Below are 25,229 nucleotides of genomic sequence, written 5' to 3' on the forward strand. Positions count from 1 at the left end.
TTCAAGATGTTCTCAATCAAGGTGCTCAAACAAAGATATCATGCAAGATTCAAATATCCAAATAACAAAATATGTCAATCACGTGAATAGTGTATATGCTTGGTTTGCAAGATAAATGTAATCTTTGTATTTCAGCAAATGATATATACTTGAATAGATATTGCCACAAAGATTAACATAACACACACAAATATCTTTTCACAAATATGTCAATATGAATTCCACAAGATATTTGAGTAAGTTTGAAGATATATTTGCAAGCCAAAAACAAATACAATCTTCCTAAGATATTGCAATGAAAATGAAATACTCGGAAGTTTAACACAAGTGTTCTTAGGGTAGGCTTATTAGGAAAGCCTCCTAAGAATACTTAGGTTATGCTCTCCAAAAAATCGATTCAAGCACTTATGAAATGAGAGAGCAAACCTCTAAATAAAAACACTCAATACACTTACTAATGATACGAAGAAGTGAAGAAGGTAAGTTTGAGTGGATTTAGAAAAAGTATAAGCAGTACGAAATATTTTGCTTGAGAGAGAAATTTGGATTTTTGTTTTGCTAATGAACTATCTAATTTTCCCAAATGAAGGGGTATATATAGACACCCCATGATTTTTTACCGTTGGGGACCTATTAGGAATTATTAGAAAAGTTTAATGATCTTTCAAATGTTTTAACCCTGTTTAAAAGTATTAACTGCGATAAAAAATGAGGGGCAACCCGAGAGGTCCCATCGACCAGAAAGGTTTCAGTTGACCAAATCTCATATGGTTCGGTCGACTAGGAGGTTTTTGAACTGAAGATTCGGTTAACCAAAAGTGGGTGATTTCCCATTTCTCCGAGGTTTGGTTGACCAAACCATTTTGAACTGGCTGGTTCGGTCGGCCAGACCATTGGGATTTTTCCCGAGGACCCTTGGTCGACCAGGTAGTTGGAGTACAAAATTGGCTCAGTCGACCAGATGGTCAAATTGTTGACCGAGGGGGTTTCGGTCGACCGGGGCTTTTTGAACTACTCTGGTCGATCGACCAAGGCATTAGTCAACTGTTGACCCTATTTCAGTCGATCAGGGCAAAATGAACTGTCTTGGTCCGGTTGACCGAAAGCGCACAAAGTGTGCATTTTGATCTATTTCAATACACATTCACCCTATTCAAGTGCCTAACACATGTAAGTGCAAAGGTGAGTGTCCTAAGGTCATTTTTGTCCAAAATAGAGACATTAAAAGAATCCGGTGTCGGTCAACTGAAGCTTTTAGTTCGTATTTGGTTTGAGCTTAAAAAACATGAACTAGTCTTCAAGCCTTAAGCTTTTACGTGCCATCAAGGTATATGCTAATATAGACCTGCACAAGAACTAGATATTCATTAAATACATGAATATTTGTCATTATCAAAATCGGGCGTGACCTATAAGGTCAATAGAGAGAGAGAGAGAGAGAGAGAGAGAGAGGGGGGGGGGGGGTGGTGCTGTGAGAATAGGGAGAGTGAAAAGTGGCAAAAGAAAAATTTTTCAGGTTAAATATGATTCACCTCAAGACTGTCTGATTTTAGCACTTGGCATTCCCTTGCCCATTTGATCAAAGGCATTACGTGGCTTTCTCTTCGCCATCGGATTACGCTTCCCCGTTAACGGCCCAGATCTCACACATCAGAGGTATTAATGATGGGCTAATCATCGCTTCACCTCGAGCTCTGCCCCTCCGCACGATAGGCGACACATGGGTTACCTATCGCCCATGCACGCAGAGGCACGCGTGTCCTCTCTTCACAATCATTTGATCATCCCCTTGATGGATGGTTGAGATTTGGCCACAACGTGCACTTGCACACCATCTGCATGCCCTCACCCGATTGTGACACATGGTAGCATCACCATTGTCTGACCAGCGACACGTGGCATCCTTGTTTCTGTATGCGGCCGCGTCACATGGCTCCTTCTCAGCCATCCGATCACAGCCTTCATTCAACGGCCAAGATGAAGCCATGTGGTCCATTCGAACCTGTCCCCAGCTCCAATTTAGGTTCCACTTTGGGCGCAACATGTGGCATATGGTCTTGACCAAGACCTTAAATTGGTTCCCCCAAAGACCGGTCAACATTTGACCGGTCATCCCCTGAACTCGTTTGCATCAGTTTTTCCTTTTTTTTTTTTTACTGCTTAAATAAATCATTTAAAATTCACCAAAAATCCACAAAAATTAATAAAAATTGAGAAAACTCATAAGAAAATATTTTTGCCCTTAATTTCTATGATTTTGCTTTAACTATCTTTTTGTTATTTCAAAATTAAAGAAAATTATAAAAATTCGAAAAAAATGGAAAGAAAAATCATGAAAAAATATTCTTAGGTTGAAGATCATTTTTGACACTCTTTTGAAGTACCAAGCCTCCCGGCAAATTATTCCTACTTAGAAAATTCTATAATTATTCGAAAAATCTTGGGATTATATTTTGTACTCTATTTTCTTGATTTTTTATTCCCGATGATTTAACAAGGAAGCATGAGCTCTTCGAAGTACGATATGCTCCGGTTCTGAGGGAATACTTATATAATATTTTATTTTGTGTATTTTCTTTGATTTTTTATAGGAAGTAATTTTCTAAGACTTATTAAATGTGATTTTTGGGATAATTTCCAATTAATTAGGTACCGTTTGTAAGAACGGGCGCATCGGGGGTGCTAATACCTTCCCCTTATGTAATCGTACTTTCAGACCCAACTCTAGTAATGCAGACCGATTCTACCCTTAATTGGGTATTAATCAAGTGTTCTAACCGTACTAAAAGGTTAGTGGTGACTCCATATACCTTGTTTTTCACGAAAATATCATTTTTAAAATCACACACATTTTTTGTCGTCCCAAGTTTGTGTCCAGGAACATTGCGACAGTTTGATGACTCCACTAGGGACGTTTCAGAGTCGATCCAGTGATTAGTCATCAATTATCTCAATTTCAAATAAAATAAACCTTTTGAGTACTCCCTTTCATTTTTGTACAAATTGATAATTTGATTGCACATGTGTGAATAATTGTGTATATAGGATTAACTGTAAATGATTTGCTTGCTTTGGTACTTGAATAAGCATGTGATTAGTTGTGAATATCTTGAATAAGCAAGATACTTTGCTATTTTATTAAAGCATGTGTTTAATTGTGAATATTGTGTTTAAGTAAGCATGTGGATGAATGTGGAGCAAAGGAATTAGGTTAAAATTGATAAACTCACACACTTACATAGCTCTATACTCGGGCTTTCCCAGCTAAGACTAGAAAAGAGTGTAATAGTGTCAGTCCCCATATGGCAGAGCTTGTGGGGACCCACGAACCACTCGATATACTCAGTGCAAGCTTTGTCTGGACCCTTATGAGGGAGGATTGAAGTTCAATCTAGGAACCTTTTGTCAATAGGGATTAGAGTCTAACCACACACGTTTATCCAAAATCCTTTGCCTAGGATAGAGCCTTGAAGAATCCTTTATATACCTACCTCGGGTTGGGACAGAAGCTTCATCCTTCTCAGTGTGGTCTCATGTTTGTATATTACTGTGACTTGTATGATGTATATATTGACATACTGCATCCATGTAGGCATCCCATTTACTTCACCAAGGTTTCAAAAAAAAATCTGAATCTTTTATGGAGAGCCCCGTGGTGTACTCTGAGACCGAGTCCGCAGTGCAACTATATTCAGAAAGGCAGTTGATTGAGCAAATCGGGAGACAATCTTAACTAGGGGTCCATCGTGGAATTATGAGCATGGGTTAGCATCAACCCAAAGTCCAATTCACTCAATGAACTGAAAGTCGTTTGGAAAGGATGAACGCCCGCACGCTGTTTAAAGTTTTCCCAAACATACAAGCATATCAGCTTCCTATAGCATATATCAGTTAATATCCAGGCTATCAAAGCATTGGTCAAATTTTTGAATCCACCATACTACTGTTTCACAATGGATGGAGTTGACCTGACACCAACCATTGAGGAGTACACTTCCTTCTTGCATCTGGTTAAATAACAAACGCCATACAAGACTTATGTGCCTAACGCTAGTGGAATCAAAATCCAGAAGACATTCTCAGGGGGAGGGGTGGAAACTAGAAAAATATCTTGGAGGCAGTTAAAAGAAATAATGGCGAAAGAAGAAAAGCAGGAAGTTTAGATACGTACGATGCCTCTAGCTATATATGGTTTTGTCGTATTTCCAAAAGATCTAAGCGTAATCGACCAGGCTACCGTTTCTTTTGTTGCACAAATACAGAAGGGAGTCAATCCAGTGCAGGGAATCTTGACAGAAACCTTTTGATCCCTTAACCGCTGCAGAGCAAAAAGGTGAGAGCGTCTAAGATGTTGTGTGCCCTTACTATATGTTTGGATTGTGAGCCACCTTTCACTTAACCAAGGAGGTTTTCGTAATGTCTTCTCAACAATCCCTCTGGAAGAATTCAAAGAGACTCAATGGAAGGAACGGTGTAGCAAGCCAAAATGGAATGAGAAGCTACTCAATTTGGTTGACTTAGGATTGGTATGGTAGGCATCTTGGATGGATTGTGCCAACATGGTATACCAATGCGGAAACCTCCAATGGGTCCCATTACCCAGCCCATGGGGAGGAATTGTATGCGCACCCTTGATGGTTCAAAGGCAAATAGGAGCATCTCAGTTTGTGCCTATGACTTATGGATTGGTAGATGCCGACTTTACATATGAAACAGAGAGTTTTTGAGAATAGATTAGAAAGCTCATGGTGGCCTGGTCATATGTGCACCTTGTGGACCTACGTGACAAAGCTATTGAGATTTGAGGAAACTACGAAGCTTGGTGGGTCAACTAGATAAATCCCCAACTCAAAGGGATTTCAAATTCCCTTGTTACCTATTCCGAATCGCCTATTCAGGACCTACGGTTAATGTTGCAGGATGAGCCAGATCCAACAAGTGAAGAAATTGTGAATGGGGTCATAGGTGACCCACAAAAGGAAGAAGAATTAGTCGCTTTTTATTGCAAAAAAAATCAAGCAGTAAAAAGCTCAGTGCAGGCAGTCAGAAGAAGAGATATTGGCTATGAGAAAAAAAAAGGTGAATGCTTCATGTAACCCTCAACCATAAAATATCAATGTTGAGGAAATCCAAGGCAGAAATGAAAGAGAATTCTCGTTACATGCAGGAGTTGGAGGAGCAGTGTGATAAACAGAGGCACCACTACAACGAGGTGTTAAAGAAATTGGAGCCTTGTGTAATGAAAGCCACCTATTTGGAGGCCAAATACTGAGCCTTGCAACAGAAGATGGCTAGTGTAGTACCTTAAAGACCAATGTTAGCTCAAGAGGGCATGAGCGGGTCAGTGAGGGACAAGCTTGGGGTTTCGAATTCAAGATCAGTCTAGGTCGTTCAGTGTTTTTTTATCCTTGAAATGTTGTACAAAAAAGCTCTTTTTACTAAAATGATGATGATCTTTTCCATGAACCTTGGATGAAGTATAATAGGTTGCATACATGATCATGTTATGTTTGTACATAATGATTCATTTATTTTTCCATGCACTGCACATCCATTTGCATAACATGAGCATACATTCACTATTCTAAAGAGAGAGCTTTCTGTACAGAAAAAATGGCACAATTGAGGCACCCGCTCACACCTACAATACCAAAAGAAAGGCTAGGATAATGGAAAAACAACTGAAAAATTGGGTCCTGGGCATAGAGCAAGGACAGGAAGAACTGAATAGAAAAATGAACAGGTTATTGGATTTTCTACTGAACAAGGGAAAGATAGTTCAAGTACAGGATGACGAGGCCAACATGGATCCCATCCACGCTCCAAGTTTTACACCAGTCCACGGGAAGGCATCCGGGCCACCTCTAGTTGCCGTAGAGAGCCCACCACCAAATGTGGTGCTTTTTATCCCAGTTACGCTAGTATCAGGGCTACCAATGGACAGAACCCCTCCAATGGTGATGACAGAGGTAGGGGCAAGTAAATTCGCAACCCAGCATCAATGTAATGTGCTCGAAGAACGTCGAAGAGCTCTTGTAGGGGAAAATGCATCTGGTTCCATCGAGCTCATAGACCTTTTCTTGGTACCAAAGGCGGTGCTACCACCAAAGTTCAAGGTACCAGATTTCAAGATGTTTAATGGGACCCAATGTCAACAAGCCCATCTATAATTGCACTGTTAGGAGATGACAACCTACTTTGAAGATGAAAAGTTAATGATGCATTTATTCCAAAGTAGTCTAACTGGTGCGGCTGTTAGATTGTACATCTAGCAAGACAGGGTGCAGATTCATACCTGAAGAGATCTGGCTAATGCCTTTATCACTCAATATTGCCATGTAATGGAAATGGCACCAGATCAGATGACCTTGCAGGCCATGGAGAAAAAGCCAACCAAAATGTTCAGAGAATATGCTTACAGGAGAGACGTGGCTATTCAAGTGAGCCCTCCAGTGGATGACCAGGAAGTCATCTATTTGTTCGTGGGCACATTGAAAGACCCCTACTGTGGGCACCTTCTAGGAGCAACTCCCTATGATTTCATAGATATTATGGCAGCTAGAGAAAGGATTGAGGCTGCTCTCAAGGCTAGGCCAAAAGTCGTAGCACCGAGACTGGTCCAAGTAAGAAGTGGGCCAAGGGAAAGAAAAAGGAGGAAGCCCAAATGATACAGTGGCACTTCAGTTTAAAAAAGCAGAATCAAAGGGGCCATAATTAGTGTCCAAGAAGAAATTATGTCATTGAACTAGCAGTTAACCAAGTAGCACATGCGGACATGAGGCCCCATCTTGTGGCTCCTAAGCCCAAATCGGGCCATCCAAATGTTCAGGAACGTGAGGGAAATCTTCCTTGGAACTTACGAAGGATTGATCCCATTCTCATGACTTATGTAGAGTTGTTTCCCTAATTACAAGAAAGAGGGATGGTAACAGCCATACCAAGGATCCCTATCACCAACTTTCCCCAGCATTGGTTTGACCCCGAGGCTCATTGTGAGTACCACTCCCGATCACTACATAGACTGGTGTTGCACCTTTAAGTATAAAGTACAAGTGTTAAGAGATGCAGAGTGGCCGGCTTTCGATGACAAGTAGCTAGAAATTCAGGGGAACCCCCTGCCTAACCACGGGGGAAACAATATTGGAATGATAGAGGAAAGAGCTAGGGGAATCCTAGAGGTAGATCTTAATCGAATGACTCTAGACTAGGTGTATTGCGAGTTCATCGTAGCAGACTTAGTAGAACAAGGGGCCACTTGTCTAGAAGGCACACTCTAGGTGTGCTAGAATTTAGAGAAAAGATTCGTACAATAGTGTGAAACTTTCCGAACTTTCTTGTGTAAGTTGCTTGACAGTAAGGGTGTGGAGATTTGCTTTATTCAAAACGGCGGTGAAATCTTAGCTATCGGAGACTTTGAGTCGGAGCATCCCTAATATACATGCTGACCCTTTATACTCGTTGCAAGAATGGCCCTCTATACCCCTGAAGTGCCACCTGGTAATTTCCACTCCCTGACCATTCCCATACCAAGGTGACAAAGTAGTGCCTTGGAATTATGATTGCGACGCTCATGTTGAAGGAGACACAAACAATGTAGTGGGATTGAAGGGGGTAACTTACAGTGGGAGAGTGTACGCGCTGGAATGATTGGAGAAAAAATCGAGCTCTAAAAAAGTTGGAGAACAAAGCAAAAGCCTCAAGAAATATGTTCCACCACAAGGGATAGAAGAGTTCCTGAAGCTGATAAAACATAGCGAGTATAGTATAGTTGATCAGCTAAACAAAATGCCAACAAATATCTCCAATTTGCCCTTAATATTGAACTCTGAAGTCCACAAAGAAGACCTACTGAAGATACTCAACCATGCATACATCCTTTAGGATATTAGTGTTGACAACTTCTACGACGTAATTGGGAGTCTAGCTATAACCAATTACATAACTTTCGCTGATAAGGAAATCCCGTGGGAGGAAATGGACATAACAAGGTGCTGCATATATCTTCCAGATGCAAAGATCACATGATAGCATGGATTTTATTTTAATTGACAATGGGTCCTCGCTCAATGTCATGCCTATGATCACATTATAGAAATTGCTTGTGGACTTCTCGTATGTCAGAAAAAAAAAACCTGGTGATGAGAGCTTTTGATGGAACTTGTCGAGAGTCGGCAAGGGCTATTGAGATCCAATGCAAATCGGGCCCCTACTTTTTGATGTCACGTTTCAGGTCATGGATATTACTCTATAATAAAGTTACTTATTAGAGAGGCCCTGGATTCATAACATTGGAGCAGTTTCATCTTCATTACATCAAAGGGTAAAGTTTGTTGTGGAAAACAAGTTAATCTGTATATATGGCGAGATAGATGTAATGATCACCAAGCCCTATTCCACTCCTTATGTGGAAGCCATAGAGGAAGCACTATAAGATTCATTCCGAGCTTTCAAAATTATTATTGCTACAATCGTGATGGAAGGATCTCTCATTCCTCAACCCCAGATTTCCTCTATAGCGTGCACGATGGTCTCTAAAATGATCAAACAGGGGTACTGTCTAGGAAAGCGACTGGGCAAGCACTTGCAAGGGATCCCAAGACCACTACTACTTAAAGAAGCAAAGGATAGATATGGCCTCGGTTTTGTGCCCACTGTTGCAGACCGAAGGAAGAAGGTAGTAGAGAAGAAGGTGCAAAGAATGGAAAGGCTCACCAGCAAAGTGAGTGCCCAGTAGGGATCAGATGTCCCTCTTATTGATCAGAATTTTGTGAAAAGCAGTCAGTTCAACCTTGAGGTTGAGATGAAGCAGTTGAGAATCTCGGCAATTGATTCATACTTGCGAGTGTTGTGAGCCAATGGATCCACCCTTTACTCCCTAAAACAAGGCTTAGAAACTAGGACGTTCTTGACCATCTCGTCTTTCTCATGTAAAAGTTTTTTATTTTCTTGTTTCGAATGATTTTAATTTGTAATCCGAGGTCAGTATAGTCCTAGGTAGCTTTTCTCACTTTAATGAAATAGGTTATGTGTTGCTGGTAATCCTTTGCTTCTTGAGTTCCATTGTCAAAAGTGTGTGCTTTAATTTCGTGCAGGGATGGGGAAGATGCCAATGCACAAGAGTTAGGGGTTGATGCTAATTTTTAAAATGAAATCCAAGAAGCCAAAATGGAAGAATAAGAACCTAATCTATCCCTTGAAATTGAAAGAATGTTAAGATCAAATGAAAAACCCACCATGACCAGTAGTGACCCTACAGTTACCATCAACTTGGGAACTGAGGAAGAATCGAAACAAGTAAAAATAGAGGCGCTATTAAGGGGTGAAGAAAAAGACAAAATAGTGGACCTCCTGAAAGAATATCGGGATGTTTTTGCATGGTCATAACAAGACATGTCGGGCTTAGATACCGACCCGGTGACTCATAAGATACACACACATACCACAAGTGTAAGCTCGTAAAGCAAAAGCTAAGGAGGATGTGGCCTGATATGTTGTTGAAGATAAAGGAGGAAGCTCAAAAGCAATTTGAGGCTAGATTCTTGGAAGTAGCTCAGTATCCCGAGTGGATAGCCAACGGGGTCCCAATAATGAAGAAGAATGGGAAAGTGCGAGTATGTGTTGACTATCGGGACCTAAATAAGGTTAGCCCTAAAGATAATTTCCCACTCCCACAAATTGATGTGTTGGTAGATAACATAGTAGGGCATGCCTTGTTTTCATTCATGGATGGCTTCTCAGCTTACAACCAGATTAAGATGGCCCTGGAAGATGAAAAAAAAAAAGACCACGTTCATCACCTTATGGGGAACCTTCTATTATAAGGTCATCCCATTTGGTCTGAAGAATTCTGGGGCGACCTACCAAAGATTCATGCCCTATTCCATGACTTGATGCATAAGAAGATAGAAGTATATGTGGATGACATGATCGTTAAGTCGCGGGGCGAAGGAAACCACATGGCAAACCTAGAAAAGTTGTTTAGAAGGCTACAAAAATGTAAGTTGAAGTTGAATCCTGAAAAATGTACCTTTGGCACCACGTCAGGGAAGTTGTTGGGGTTCATTATGAGCAAGAAGGAGATCGAGGTTGACTGGGACAAGATAAAGGCTATTCAAGAAATGCCTAGCCCCAAGACTGAGAAAGAGGTGCAGATTTTCCTGGGCAGGCTCAATTACATAGCTCGATTCATATCCTAATTAACCACTACTTGTGAACCCATTTTCAAGATATTAAGAAAGAATAACCTGGAGAGATGGAATGAAGAATGCCAAGGAGCCTTTGAAAAGATAGAAAACTATCTCTTGAATCCACCAACTTTGGTCCCTCGGGTACTAGGGAGGCCGCTCATCCTATACTTGGAAGTATCTGAAAACTCTATGGGTTGTGTACTAGGGCAACAAGATGAGTCTGGAAGAAAAGAGCGAGCCAACTATTACCTAAGCAAGAAGTTCATGGAGTATGAGTCCAAGTACTCAGAATTGGAGAAAACTTGTTGTGCTTTGGTATGGGTAGTTAGCATATTGAGACTGTACACGTTGTACTATACAACATAGCTAATCTCCAAAATAGACCCGATTAAGTATGTCTTTTGTGGACATCCTATTTTTGCCATAACCAAATAGAACAAGGGGTTTCCTTTTATTATTTTATTATTATTGGTATTTTTATTATCGTTATTTTATTATTATTTTCTTATAATTATTTTTATTATTTATTATTATTATTTTACTATAATTATTCTGGATTATTATTACTATTATTTTATTTATTTATTTATTTTTACCTTATTATTATTATTATTATTATTATTATTATTATTATTAGCATTAGTATCTTATTTTGGTTATTATTATTTTTATTAGTATTATTATTATTATTGTTATTTTACTGATAGTATCTTTATTATTTTTATTTTTACTATAATTATTTATTATTATTTACTATTTGTAGTAGTATTATTATTATTTATTATTATTATTACCTTATTGATGTTATTATTATTATTATCCTTATATTATTACTATAATAATTTTTATTATTACTATTACCATTTTCATTATTTCCATAAGAGTAAGAGCAGAAAAATAAAAGAAAAAGCAAAATAAAATCAAAAAGAGGAGTCCAGGTTCCAAATTTTTTTTATAAAGGGGGTGGCACACGCAGCAAGGAGGGGCGGGGGAAGCCAAAACCAAAAAGAAAAGAAAACCTTTCTTTCCTACCCTCTCGCTCTCAACCCCGTGGCAGCCCTCTTCTCTAATTTCTGATTCTCCCTGACCCCGTATTCTTTCTCTTCTTTGCTTCACTCACCCTCCGTCTCCACCCAGCCATTCTCTAGCAGCTAACCTCCCCTGGTTCCTCAGGGCAACCCAGCCACCTCACGCCCTCCAGCTCCGGCTTCCGACGAACCAGCAACGCGATCCCCATCTCAGAACCCCGTAGCTGCCTGCCACCCAGCACCATCATCCCCGACTACCTTATTGGCGCAGCAGCAGCAGTAGCAACAGCCGTCGCCGTTCCTCTGCAACCCCACTCGTCTAGCCTACCACATCTGCAGGCATCCTTCACGAACAGCAACACACCAGCCCCACGACACCATTCACCAACCATCAACCCGAGCAGACACCAACCGAGCCACTCCACAGACGCAGCCAAGCACAGCAATTCCGAGACTCTCAGCGGCTGCAACCTCACCCTCTGCTCCGGCCACGCAACAAAAAAAAACTGCGGCTTTTCTGCTTGAGTCCCTGAATCTCCAACTCTGGCGGTGCGTCCTCCGTTTGCCGTCGTCAGCGCCCCTCGTCGCCGCCACAGCCCCAGCCACTGCAGCCTCCACTCTCGGCAACTCTCTGGTAAGTCGCCTGCCCCTCTGCAGATACACAGAACACACACACACACACACACAGTATACTTAGGCATATATATATATACGGTATTAGTATTATTAGTTGTATATTATTATTAATAATATTATTATTTATATATTATTGGTAATAGTATTATTGTCATGTGAATATCATTATTAATAATGTTGTTATATTATTTATATATTACCATCAATAATATTATCATATGGTTTGTATATTATTTCTAATATTGTCATCATATTATAGGTGTATTGTTATTATTAGTACTATATGATTTATATATTATTATTAGTCATATTATTATGTAGTTGGCTCAATATCATTAGCATTATTATTATATTAATTATATTAGTATTATTACTATATTGTTTATATAGCATTATTGGTAAGATTATTATATAATTAGCATGTTACCATTATTGGTTATATCATTGTTAATTTATTAAGTATTACTATTAGATGAATTGTGTTAGTATAAATGTTATATCATTTGTACATTATTGGTAGTATTAAGTACATTGTTTATGTATAAATACAAGCATATTGTTTATTATTGTTAAAATATTATTATTATTATCATCATTATTATAATTAGCATGTTATTGATATTTTTATGGTTTGATTGCCTCTATATAGATTGTTTATTAATTTTAGGGTTATGAGTGTTTCCATATTATTATCACATTTTAACTTTAGGAGTTGTTATGTTTCCAAATTATTAGTACATATTTTTTAGGATTTTTGATTTATTTCCATTTTATTGCACGTTGAATTTTTTAGGGTTTGATTATTTCCATATCATTGTATATTTATTTTTAGGTTTTTCTAAATGCTATAATTTCGTCTTATTTGTTTCCATGTTTGTTTATATTTAACTTTTAGGGTTTGACCTATTGTCATATTTCCTTTATTAGGGTTTTGTTAGTGTTATGTTAAAGTTTTGATTATTTATAATTAGGGCTTTTGCCTGTATTTGTTAGGATATGTTATTATCATATTGTATAGTTATTAAAATTATGATATATATGTATTATTAGTCTAGTAGTATTATTATGGTATAATATTAATATTTACGTGTTATGATATATATAAATATTAAAGTGGTATTATAATATCGTATTGGTATTTATGTGTTATTAATATTATGAGATATATATGTGTTATTATTATAGTAGTATTATTATTACAGGTAACGTATTATTATTATAATATATTAGGGCTATTATTTTCACATATTTATGGAATTTTCAACTATATCCTATGTTTATATTTTGTATGGAGATATCCATTATTTCTAATATTTTGGTATTATTTTAGTAAGTATTTTTGTGTAGGTATATCCCTATGATTTTAATGCTAGGGTATGAGCCTTCGGGCTTCACGTACCTTTAGTTCTGAGGGAATATGTAAATATTTATATTTTACATATATTTTTGTATTATTTATTTACTTATTTATTTATTTATTTATTCACTTTACACGTGTATTAGTAAGTTTACTAGAGGAGTAATTTTAAAGACTTACTAGATTAACTTAGGGGTAATTCTAAATTAGTTAGGTACCGCTCGTAAGAACGGGCATGTAGGGGGTGCTCGTACCTTCCCCTTTTGTAACCGAACTCCCGACCCCAGTTTTGGTAACGTAGACCGATTCTACCCCTAACAGGGTAGTAATCATGTGTTCTAACCACACTAAAAGGTTAGTGGCGACTCCGACATTCCCTATTTTTCCTTGAAAATTAAAATTGATTTTTATTTCGCCGCCTGGGGCACGCGCGCGCTGGGATGTCGCGACATCTTTGAAAAACCAGCTGTAAGAAGCCGGGTTGCCCATTGGAAAATATTATTGACCAAATATGATATAACCTATGTGACGAAGAAGGTCATTAAAGGGAGCGCCATAGTAGAGTATTTGTCAAAAAGGGCTGTGGATGACTACCAACCCATGGAGTTTGACTTCCTGGACAAAGACATTGATTCAGTAAACCAAGCAAAAGAAGATCATGGAGGATGGACGATGCTATTTGATGGGGCAACCAATGTATGGGGACATGGAATAGGAGCAGTGCTCATCTCCCCATAAGGTAAACACTACCTAGTCTTGACCAAACTTACTTTTCCTTGCACCAACAACATTGCTGAGTGTGAGGCATGCACATTGGGTTCACAAGCTACCATATACAGGGGCATTAAAGAGTTGACCATTAAAGGGGATTCAACTTTGGTGATTCATTGGTTGACCAGGGACTGGGAGACCTAGGATTCAAAGTTAATACCATATCAAGAATACATCCAGGGGTTAATCCATGAGTTTTACTAAATCAACTTTTCCCACTTACCAAAGGAAAACAATTTGATTCTTGATGCTCTGATGACGCTAGCAGCTTTGATAAAAGTGGAGCCAGGAATAGAAATTGAGCAATTTCGTATTAGGCTGCAATTGGAACCAACCTACTACGCAGTGACTGATAAATTCGATGGAAAATCGTGGTTCCATGACATCAAAACATATCTCCAAAAGCAGGAATATTCCAAAGGAGTCTCTTGCAATGATTGGAAGACGAAAGGTGACTAGAAATGGGATTCTTTTTGGATGGAGAAGTGCTCTACAAGAGGAAACATGATATGATCCTCTTACGATGCGTAAAGGCACAGGAAGTGGGGCAAATTATGCAAGAGGTCCACAATGGTTTTTGCGGCACCCATGCTGGAGGCCACTCATTGGCCCAAAAAATCCTCAGAAGCGAGTACTATTGGATGACCATGGAAAGAGATTGCATAGAATATGTTCGGAAGTGACATAAGTGTCAGATCTACGGAGACTGAATACAAGTTCCACCGCCCCTAATCCAAGTTATGTCCACACCTTAGCCCCTTTTGGCATGGGGTATGGATGCGATCGAGCTAATAACCCCAAAAGCTAGAAACAAGCATCGATTCATTTTTGTGGCGATCGACTACTTCACCAAGTGGGTAGAAGCTGCATCATATGCATGTGTCACTCAGAATGTCATCAGTCGTTTCATAAAGAGGGAATTAATCTGCAGGTATGGGATCCTGAAAAGAATAATCTCGGATAATGCAAGAACCTAAACAATGAAGTGATGACAAGGTTGTGCAGTCAGTTCAAGGTTAGGCATTATAACTCAGCTCCCTATAGGCCACAAATTAATGAGGTAGTTGAAGCAGCCAATAAGAAAATCAAGAGCATTTTGGAGAAGATTGAAACTTACAAAGATTGGCACAAGAAGTTTCCTTTCTCTTTGATGGCTTATAGAACCACGGTTCGAACCTCCACAAGGGCCACCCCTTTCTCTTTGGTGCATGGAATGGAGGTCGTAATCCTAATAGAAGTTGAGATTCCTTCTCTAAGAGTCCTAAAGGAGACAAAATTGACTGATGTCGAATGGGAACATTCCATATATGATTAGTTGAACTTGATTAAAGAAAAAAGATTGGCCGCCATTGCTCACAGGAAATTGTACCAAAGGAGAATGATGAGGGCATTCAACAATAAGGTGCAACCCCGACAGTTTCAAGAGGGAGACTTGGTATTGAAAAATATTCTATCGATTCATACAAACCCTCGCGGCAAGTGGACGCCCAATTATGAAGGACCTTACGTGTTGTAGAAGGCGTTTTCAAGTGGTGCCTTGTTTTTGGCAGATAGGGACAGGACCGACCTCTTGCACCCCATTAATTTAGATGTTGTAAAAAAGTATTTTGCTTAAAAGCTTTTGTAAACTCTCAAAAAGAATTCAATAAAATGTCTATGATGTTCTCCATGGATCTGTGGTCGTCTCATGTTTTGATGGAATGATTAATAGCCATCTTTGGCGGACCAATTTCCCATAAAAGAACCAAATAACGATTTATCACTTGTTATCCAAGTTGTTCTTAAATGTTATACCATTTTTTCTAAAAATTCATATTCCAAAATGTTAACTTTGGTGTATTCCTAAGAGGGGGGTGAATTGGGTATTTAAAATTTTGTCCTAGATTTAGCTAATCCAACAACATTATTTCACAACCTAGGTTCTTTCTATATACACATAAATCCAAATGTGCAAATAATATGTGGGAATTAAATATATGCAACATTTATAAAATAACATACACATGCAGAAAATAAATTACAAAAAAGTAAAGTGCACACACGATATGTTATCAGGGTTCGACTAATTGTGCCTACGTCCCCACCTTGGCTCACCAGCACAATGATTCCACTAATGCTCACTTAACGGATAGAGTGACACCATTTACAATCAAGTCAACTCATGGGGCTGACTTCAACATACAACCACACCTTACCAAGATGGTGCACCTAACTTTCCTAACTAAACCTAAGCCAATCTGGGACTATTCCATAGGGCTAGTCTCCCTCTTCAAGCCCATGCCTGGAATACAACGAATATGAAAATTTTTGTACAAATAAATGCTTCTTAACTAAGTAGACTATGTACCAATTCATCACAAGCACTAATCAAAGCACACCATTCATGTAAGAACTATAATCTCAAGGGTGTATATGTGTGTAATGAACACTCAATATAATTTCTATGCTCAATTATGCAGAAGAGTGTATCAACAAGATTTCCTTTGAAACTTTGTATAAACAATATATCTCAATATCAATTTAGGGTTTTAAAGATGCTAGCAAGAGTAATCAAACAATCTCAAAAATATTTTCTCAAAATACTTAGCACAAGATATGTTTGAAAAAGCTTGTAAAACTATTTTTGCACCACAAAATAAATGCCTTAGGTGTCTTGCAATATGAATGAAAAGACCCACAAGCTCCTAAGTTTTCCCACACAAGATTTATTAGATTAAATTAGTGGGAAAAATTATGCTTAACTCTCAATATCAAAATCAATCAACAAACAACACAAATGAGAGTATTAAGCAAAATGAAGTGGAGTATAAACACTCAAGGCACTCTCACAAAGCTTGGATAATAAAAGAAATATGTGTATGAGAGTGTATAGGAGTAGTATGAACAAAATAGGATTTGGAAATTTGAGAGAGTTTTGGCTTAATCCTATTTTCTATTCACCCCTAATTTTTGCAAATGAAAGCATATATATATATATAGAAGAGGCAAATCATGACCGTTGGAGACTCAAGGGTAATAATTACAATTATTTTAAAACCATTTAAGGAAATTAATCCCGTTTAACCGTATTAACCATGGTAAAAATATAGAAAAAACTCGAGAGTTTTGGGTGGCTAAACCACGGTTTAATCGCTCGAATAGAGACAATGAAAAAAGTTAGTTTTTGAAGTTCGGTCACCTGAGCATGGGTTCGGTGCCATGCCCCGAACTCACGGATGGGTTCCAGGTGTGAATATAGTAACTTGACCTATCTCTATATCATTTAAAACATGCATGATACTATACTAAACAAGGGTCTGACCCCGTGGGGTACACGTAAACCCTGTGCACATTCACATACATATCCATACTCATCAAATACGCAGCAGAAAATGTTCTTTTTATACATTCATCGTACCATACCAGAGTCTATACAGAACTAGAATATACGTTCCCAAAATTACAGTACATACTCCGAGTGTCTAAAAAATCCAACAATGACAACCTAGTCACAAAACCCGTACCTACACAGGTACTAAATGTAACTAACTGACACCTATGCTTCTGGACGCTAGGATGCTAGTTTTGATTGCTCGAAAGACCTGGTAAACATTTGTATATTCGGAGTGAGACACCTCTTAATAAGGAAGAAAGCAGGTTATATCTGTGTGTGGCATACGAGTGTTATTTCGGCGTAAAACATAACACAATACAATACAGTACAATACAGTTCAATACAGTTCCAGTATTTTTCACAAATCCATTCCAATACATATGATACCAAACATACGGTCAGTGTCGTCACACTCAAGCACCCGATACCATGCAATAAACAAAGTCTCACAGCGATATTGTTGCCAATACGGTATAGCTCACACCCATCGGTGACTAGCTAGAAAGAATCGATGATATTTCACGTCCTCGGATATAGAGTCGGATACTCTCGCCCATGGTAATTAGCCAGGACATGGCGTCAACGTATGGTAATTAGCCACCCCTAGCTAATTCAGCGTATGGTAATTAGCCACCCCTAGCTTGTTTACAAAACCTGGAACAATTTTGGAATTTATGTCCCTATACTCATTAGCGTATGGTAATTAGCCTCCCCTAACTGTTTTTACAAAACTTGGAACATTTTACATACAACAGTTCATTCCACACTCATTTGGTATACAACAAATCCTATCATTTTCAATTCAAGAATACTATTTAATACAAATATGGGTACGATCATCTCAATACTATAATTTTAATAGAACATACAGTTTCTCCAACAAAATAGGGATGATACCCAAAACCCCCAAATTTTCCCAAAATTTGTAACCCGAAAATCCCACATTTTCACCCAATAGATTTTCCCAAATAAGTAATCAAAACATACATACGATCGTAACCTATAGGTTTATAGATCCCGATTTTAAAAATAGCTAATATAAACAAAATCCCGTTACCTTTTCCTGAATACTAAAATACGAACTCTACAAATCCGAAAGTATGAACCGAGACACCAAAACCTAAACATCCAAGAACTATAATTCACTGCAATTCGTATTACTACATATATTTCAAAATTAAACTGAAATCGGACCCTTACCTCCGTTTTGAATCAAAACCTAAAAATCCTAGAAACGAATTTTTGATCCACTAAAAATAGAGAGCTTCTCCTTCTGATTTACATGGTAATGTCAGATCATCGAATCAGGCGACAAACAGTGAAGAATCGAATAGAGAGAAAGAGAGATCCTGCTAGTTTTGGAGAGAGAAAAAGAGAATTTGAGGTTTCTTAGCACCTATGCAATGAAATAGGATATTTATAGCCCCTTTGGCCCAGTTGACCTCGTCGATGAGATGGCCCCTTCATCAATGAGTCATCCATACATTTCGTTGACGAACCAACTCCTTCGGCGAAGAACCCTATTCCTATATTTTACAATACGTTTAGTATCTCTTTGTCGACGTGGCTCTGAATTTCAACAACGACGATTATGAAGGCCTTCATCAATGAGAACAATGGCTTTGTCGACGAAGCCTACAAAATTTACCTTTTTACCCTTTCGCTATTTATTTAATCTACATACCTTAGGTTGGGTTCTTACAACCTCGCCTCCTTACAAAAATTTCATCTTCGAAATTTGCAATCTCTCATTTACTTAGTCATTTACATACCCATATGCATACCAAACTCTAGGAAGAGCCAACGGCCACCCACATATCAGCCCCATCCCAAATACATATGTACCCTCACTTATGGCGGAGGAATACCATGGTTACATACATACGCTATCTCGGGAGCTCACAATATTACAAAACTCTCCCAGAGACTAACTACACAATACTACTACGATAATAGAGTATTACATATATACATACATACCCATACCAACCTTGCTATCAAAACTACTACTCAGAACAACTACAGATATTTCTAGCATATTTTCGTCTCTAACTCCCAAGAAGCTTCCTCAACCATGTGATTCAGCCACAGCACCTTCACTAACTGTATCTCCTTAGTATGCAACTTCTGAACTTTACAATCTAGAATCTAAATTGATATCTCCTCATACGCCAAAGCATCCCCAATCTTTAAGGATTCATAACTAATCATATGTGACGGATTCGGCACATACCTCCTCAACATGGATATGTGAAATACATCATGGATCTTCGAGAGCGCTGAGGATAGTGCAATCCTGTAGGCCATTGGACCCACTCGTTCCAGTACATCGAATGGTTCGATATACCTCAGCCTCAGCTTGCCCTTCTTCCCGAATCTCATCACCTTTTTCATCGGAGTGACTCTTAGAAATATCTTACCCCCAACCTTGAATTCCAACTCACGACGGTGAACATCTCCGTAACTCTTCTGCAAACTCTGAGCTGATTTAATCCTATACCTTATCAACCTGACCTTCTCAAATGCCTGTTGTACGAGTTTGGGACCTAATATCTGCTGTTCACCAACCTTGTCCCAATACAAACGAGAACGACACGTCCAACCATACAATGCCTTGAGCGGTGTCATCCCGATACTAAACTAGAAGCTGTTGTTATAGGCAAATTCCACCAATGGTAGAAACTGGATCCAACTACCATCGAAGTCTAATACACAAGCCCGTAACATATCCTCCAAGATCTGTATCATCCTTTCTAACTGTCCATCAGTCTGGGGGTGGAACGTTGTACTGAAAGTAAGCTTCATCCCAATGCTTCATGTAAACTCTTCCAGAATCGAGAAGTGAACCTCAGATCTTAATCTGAAACAATAGACACCGGTACCCCGTGCATTCTCACTATCTCCTGCATGTACAACCCTGCTAGCCTACTCAAAGAGTAGCTAACCTTCATCGGTATAAAGTGAGCATATTTGGTTAACTTGTCCACAATTACCGAGATGACATTCTGCCCTTGTAGTTCTGGTGGCCATCCGGTGAAAAAGTCCATGGAGATATACTCCTATTTCCACTCTGGGATACTCAATGGCTGCAACGGCTCTACCGGCCTCTAATGTTCAGCTTTCACCCGCTGACATGTCAGATAATGCTCTATAAATCGAGCAATCTCTCATTTCATGCCATCCCACCAGAAAGATTTACGCAAATCCCAATACATCTTTATACTACCCGTATGTACCATATACAAAGAACAATGCGCCTCCTTCAGGATCTTCCTCTTTATCCGCTTGTTGTTTGGAAGGCACAGCCTAGTCTCAAACCTTAGCACACCTCCCTTAGAGATGTTAAAGTCTGTAATCAACCCTTGTTGCACTTTCTCTATAACCTTGACTAACTCCGCATCATTAGCCTGTGCGGCTTTAATCCTCTCAGATAATGTTGGCTGGATCACCAAGATAGCAATGAAAGCTTGATGATTACCATCCACCAACTCCACATCTAGAATTTCTAGATCCCGTCTGATATGATGCTGGCTTACTACTGTAGATATTGACGCACGCTTTGACTTTCGACTCAACGCATCAGCTACCACGTTAGCCTTCCCCGAGTGATAACTAATGGTGCAATTGTAGTTCTTGATCAGTTCCAGCCACCTCCTCTGCCTCATGTTCAACTCCCTCTGTGTGAAAAAGTATATGAGGCTCTTTTGGTCCATGAAGATCTCACACTATACACCGTATAAGTAGTGTCTCCAGATCTTCAACGCATATACTACTACCGCCAACTCTAAATCGTGTGTGGGGTAATTCTTCTCATACTCCTTAAGTTGCCGAGAAGCATATGCATTTACTTTCCCTTGTTGTATCAGCATACATCCCATCCCCTTCAGTGATGCTTTGCTATAAATCACACAACCATTATCCCCAGATGCGATGGTTAAAATCAATGTAGTGACCAGTCGGTGTTTCAACTCCTAGAAACTCTACTCGCACTTGTCGGTCCAATCAAATCTCACACTCTTCCTCATTGATCATGTTAAAGGGTCTAACAACTTAGAGAATCCCTCCACAAACCACCGGTAATACCTAGTCAGTCCTAGGAAACTCCGAATATCCTATACGCTCTTTGGTGTCACCCAATCAACCACTGCTTCTATCTTACCAAGATCAACTGAGATACCACCCTTCGACACGACATGGCCTAGAAACACAATCTGATTCAGCCAGAACTCACATTTCTTTAGCTTAGCATACAACTTATTCTCCTGTAATACCTAAAGTATCAACCTCAGATGGTTTTCATGCTCTTCCGAACTTCTAAAGTATACCAAAATGTCGTCAATGAACACTACTACAAATTGATCTAGGTATTCATGGAAAACCATGTCCATTAGGTCCATAAATACCTCTGGAGCATTAGTAACCCCGAAAGGCATAACTGAGAACTCGTAATGACCGTATCTAGTTCAGAAAGCAGTTTTTGCAACATCCAAAGTCCTAACTTTCACTTAATGATACCCTGACCATAAATTGATCTTCGAAAAGTCCTGAGCTCCCTGCAGCTGGTTAAACAAATCATTTATATAAGGCAATGGGTATCGATTTTTCACTGTCACCTTGTTAATCTCACTGTAATCAATGCACATTTACATTGATTTATCATTCTTCCTCACAAACAACACTAGAGCTCCCCAGGGTGAAACACTAGGTTTGATAAAAGCCCTTGTCCAGTAGTTCCTGCAATTGCTCCATCAACTCTCTAAGTTCAACTTGAGCCATCTGATATGGAGTTTTAGAGATCGGCACCTTACTTGGCAGCAGATCAATAGCGAACTCCACCTCTCGATCAGGAGGTAAACTAGGTAAGTTTTCCAGGAATACATTCAAAAATTTGTTGACAACTCGGATATCTTCAAGTTTTAGATCATTCTGAGGTGGTTCCTTTATACAAGCTAGGTATCCCTGACAACCCTCCAAGAGTATCCTTATCGCTTGTATAGCTGACAGAATCTGTGGCGTTGAATGCACACATAATCCCACAAACTCATACTCTTGCTCCCTAGGAGGCCTGAACACTACTACCTTCCTTGGAAAATCAATCACCACATAACTAAAGAATAACCAATCCATCCCCAGTATGACGTCAAATCCACACATGTCGTACACTACTAGGTTCTCCAGTAGTAGCCTTCACTGAATAACCACTAGGCAGTTTCTCAACATCTTACTACAGATCGTTACGCTCTCACTCGATGTAGCCACAGAAAACCACTCATCCATTACTTGGGATTCAATCCCACACAGTTTTACAAAACTAGCAGATATAAAAGAATGGGTTGCTCCCGAATCAAATAAAACAACAGATCTATTCGAAAGAAATAACATGGTACCTGTCACCACATTCCCAGCACGTTCCGCATCTGCTGGAGTAAAGGAGTACATCTTCGCTAGAGCCGTGTTTTCTTGATAGTTTCCCTAAGGCACCTGATTACTCCCACGATTCTGGCTCTATGTAGGCATTTCGCTTCTCTGTGTTTGACAGTTTCGAGACATGTGGTCTAGTTTGCCACAATTATAGCAGTTACCCCAGAACGAATGGCATTCCCCATCGTACCATTTACGACACTTGGCGCATGGTGCGGAGGATGGCTCCCCCTGAGAACTCTGTCGTTCGGTATTCTAGCAATAACTCGAACTATAGTTCTTTTTCTTCTTCCACTATCCCTGTCGAGCAAGTCTGAGAACTAGAAGATACTGGTCTCTTCCTTTGTTCCTGTACTACCTCATCCCCCTAGAGGTCAGTCTCAACTATGGTGACTTTAACCACCATAATAGAAAACTCTCGGATCTGCAGCATCCCCACAAGCCTACGAATGTCCTTCTTAAGACCCTTCTCGAACCTTCGAGCCTTCTCATAGTCATTCAGGACCAAGTATGGCGTGAAATGAGATAACTTGATATATTTGGCAGCATATCTCTACACCGTCAGGGTTCCCTATGTCCGTCTTGAGAACTCATCGGCCTTTGCGTCATGAGTGGAAATTTGGAAGTATCTCTCGACAAATACCTCCTTGAAATGGCTCCAAGTCATATTAGATCGACTAGTTCTCTGCTTCTCAAGCAGAATCACATCCGTCCACCATCTTTCAGCCTCTCTTGCTAGCTACAAAATTTTATAGTGCCCGAACGTCTTAAAAGGCACATCTTACCAACTCGGGCAACCAAGAATTTCAGTTCAAAAATCGACTCAAGCGACTGAACTCAAGAGTTCGGGCACCCGAACAAACAACCGGGCACCCGAAGTCACGTAGCTTTGATACTGACTTTGATTCGGGTTTCTGAACTAAGACATGGGTGATCGAACTTCTTTGAACATCTTTTTAAGCTGTGTCTTATTAGGTGACCGAACTCAGGTTCAACCACCCGAACTTCATACGGTTAAAAATAGTTTAACCGCAGTAAAACTAAGTTTATACGAGCTAAGTGAATTTTAATTGTTTGGGAATTTCTTAATTATTCCCATTGTGTCCCGAACGGCTATAAATTTTTACCAACCTATAAATAGGCCTTCATTTGCATGATTAAGGAGACAGTAGCAAAGTGATTAGAAAAAATTCTCTCTCTCCTGAAAATCAAATTTTTGCCTTAAAACTCTCAAACTTGCATCATTTGATAAAATTCGAGATTGTGAGAGTTTCATTGGTGTTTGTTTATATGGTGGTCAAAGCTATTACTCCCATTGTTTGTGTATGCTTGAGATTTATTTTGTTGGGAGTATAGTTTAGGTCTATCCCATGGATTTCTCATTTATAAATATCGTGTAGGACTAAACCTATAAAGCTTAGGATATCTGCACTTCATTATATGTATTTAATAGCTTTGACTTTGGTGTGCAAAGATTTTTCAAACGAGCAAGCAACCCTTTCAAACTAGCTTTGTACTCACTTCATTGAAGAAAACCTTTTTGATACTAGTTTGATTTTCTGCATGGTATACTTGGAATATTGATGTATTGTTGAAATATTTTGTTTAGATTCCAAGTCATTGCTTGTGTTGATTATTTTTTAGCATCATACTGATTGTATTGTGTTGAATACTCTTGAGCTTCATATTGACTATACTGTGTTGAGTATTAATTAAGCAAAAAACACATCACTGAGCTTACACTATATTCATATGACTGATGTGTTTGTGATTGAGCGCATTACTCGGGTACAAATTTGCTTTACATGAAAGCACTATTTCATTGTGCCATTTGATTGTCAATCTGAGTGATTCCAGGTGTGGCCTGAGGGGGCGGTAATCTAGCCTAATAAGGATTGGTGTAAAGGTTGAGGTTAGCCCTGTGCTAATTGACCTAGTTTGTTTAAGTGTCGCTCCACCCGGTTAAGTGAGCAAGTGATAGTGATAATCCTAGTGCTTGTTAGGCAAGGCGAGGATATAGGCAATTAGCCGAACCTCAATAACATCTCTGTGTGTCACTTTTACTTTATTGCTCTTCTGGTGCATGTGTTGTTAATTAAATTTGTTAAATTCTTGTTATATTTATATTGCTCGCACTCGATTGACCATAGGGTTGTGAACATAGTGCTGTTAGGAGGAATACCTAAGTGCTTAATTTTAAAAATACCAATTTACCCCCCCTCTTGGGATCACGATAAAGCTAACAGCCTCTCTAGGTACAACCCGTAGTAGTATGAGAGTGCTCACGTCTCCTAAAACTCCGTCTAATTGCTTGTGTAACCTGCCTTATCAAACCCCGAGGCACAGAAGGAGACTCATCACTCGCTGTCCACTCAGAACCACTGTCCAAATTGTTATCCTTGGGCTCCATTATGAAAATAGGATAGGAATGAGTTAATTCCTATATCGTATACAGT

Source organism: Malania oleifera, chromosome 1 (assembly GCF_029873635.1).
Source record: "Malania oleifera isolate guangnan ecotype guangnan chromosome 1, ASM2987363v1, whole genome shotgun sequence".
In the NCBI taxonomy this organism is placed as follows: Eukaryota; Viridiplantae; Streptophyta; class Magnoliopsida; order Santalales; family Ximeniaceae; genus Malania; species Malania oleifera.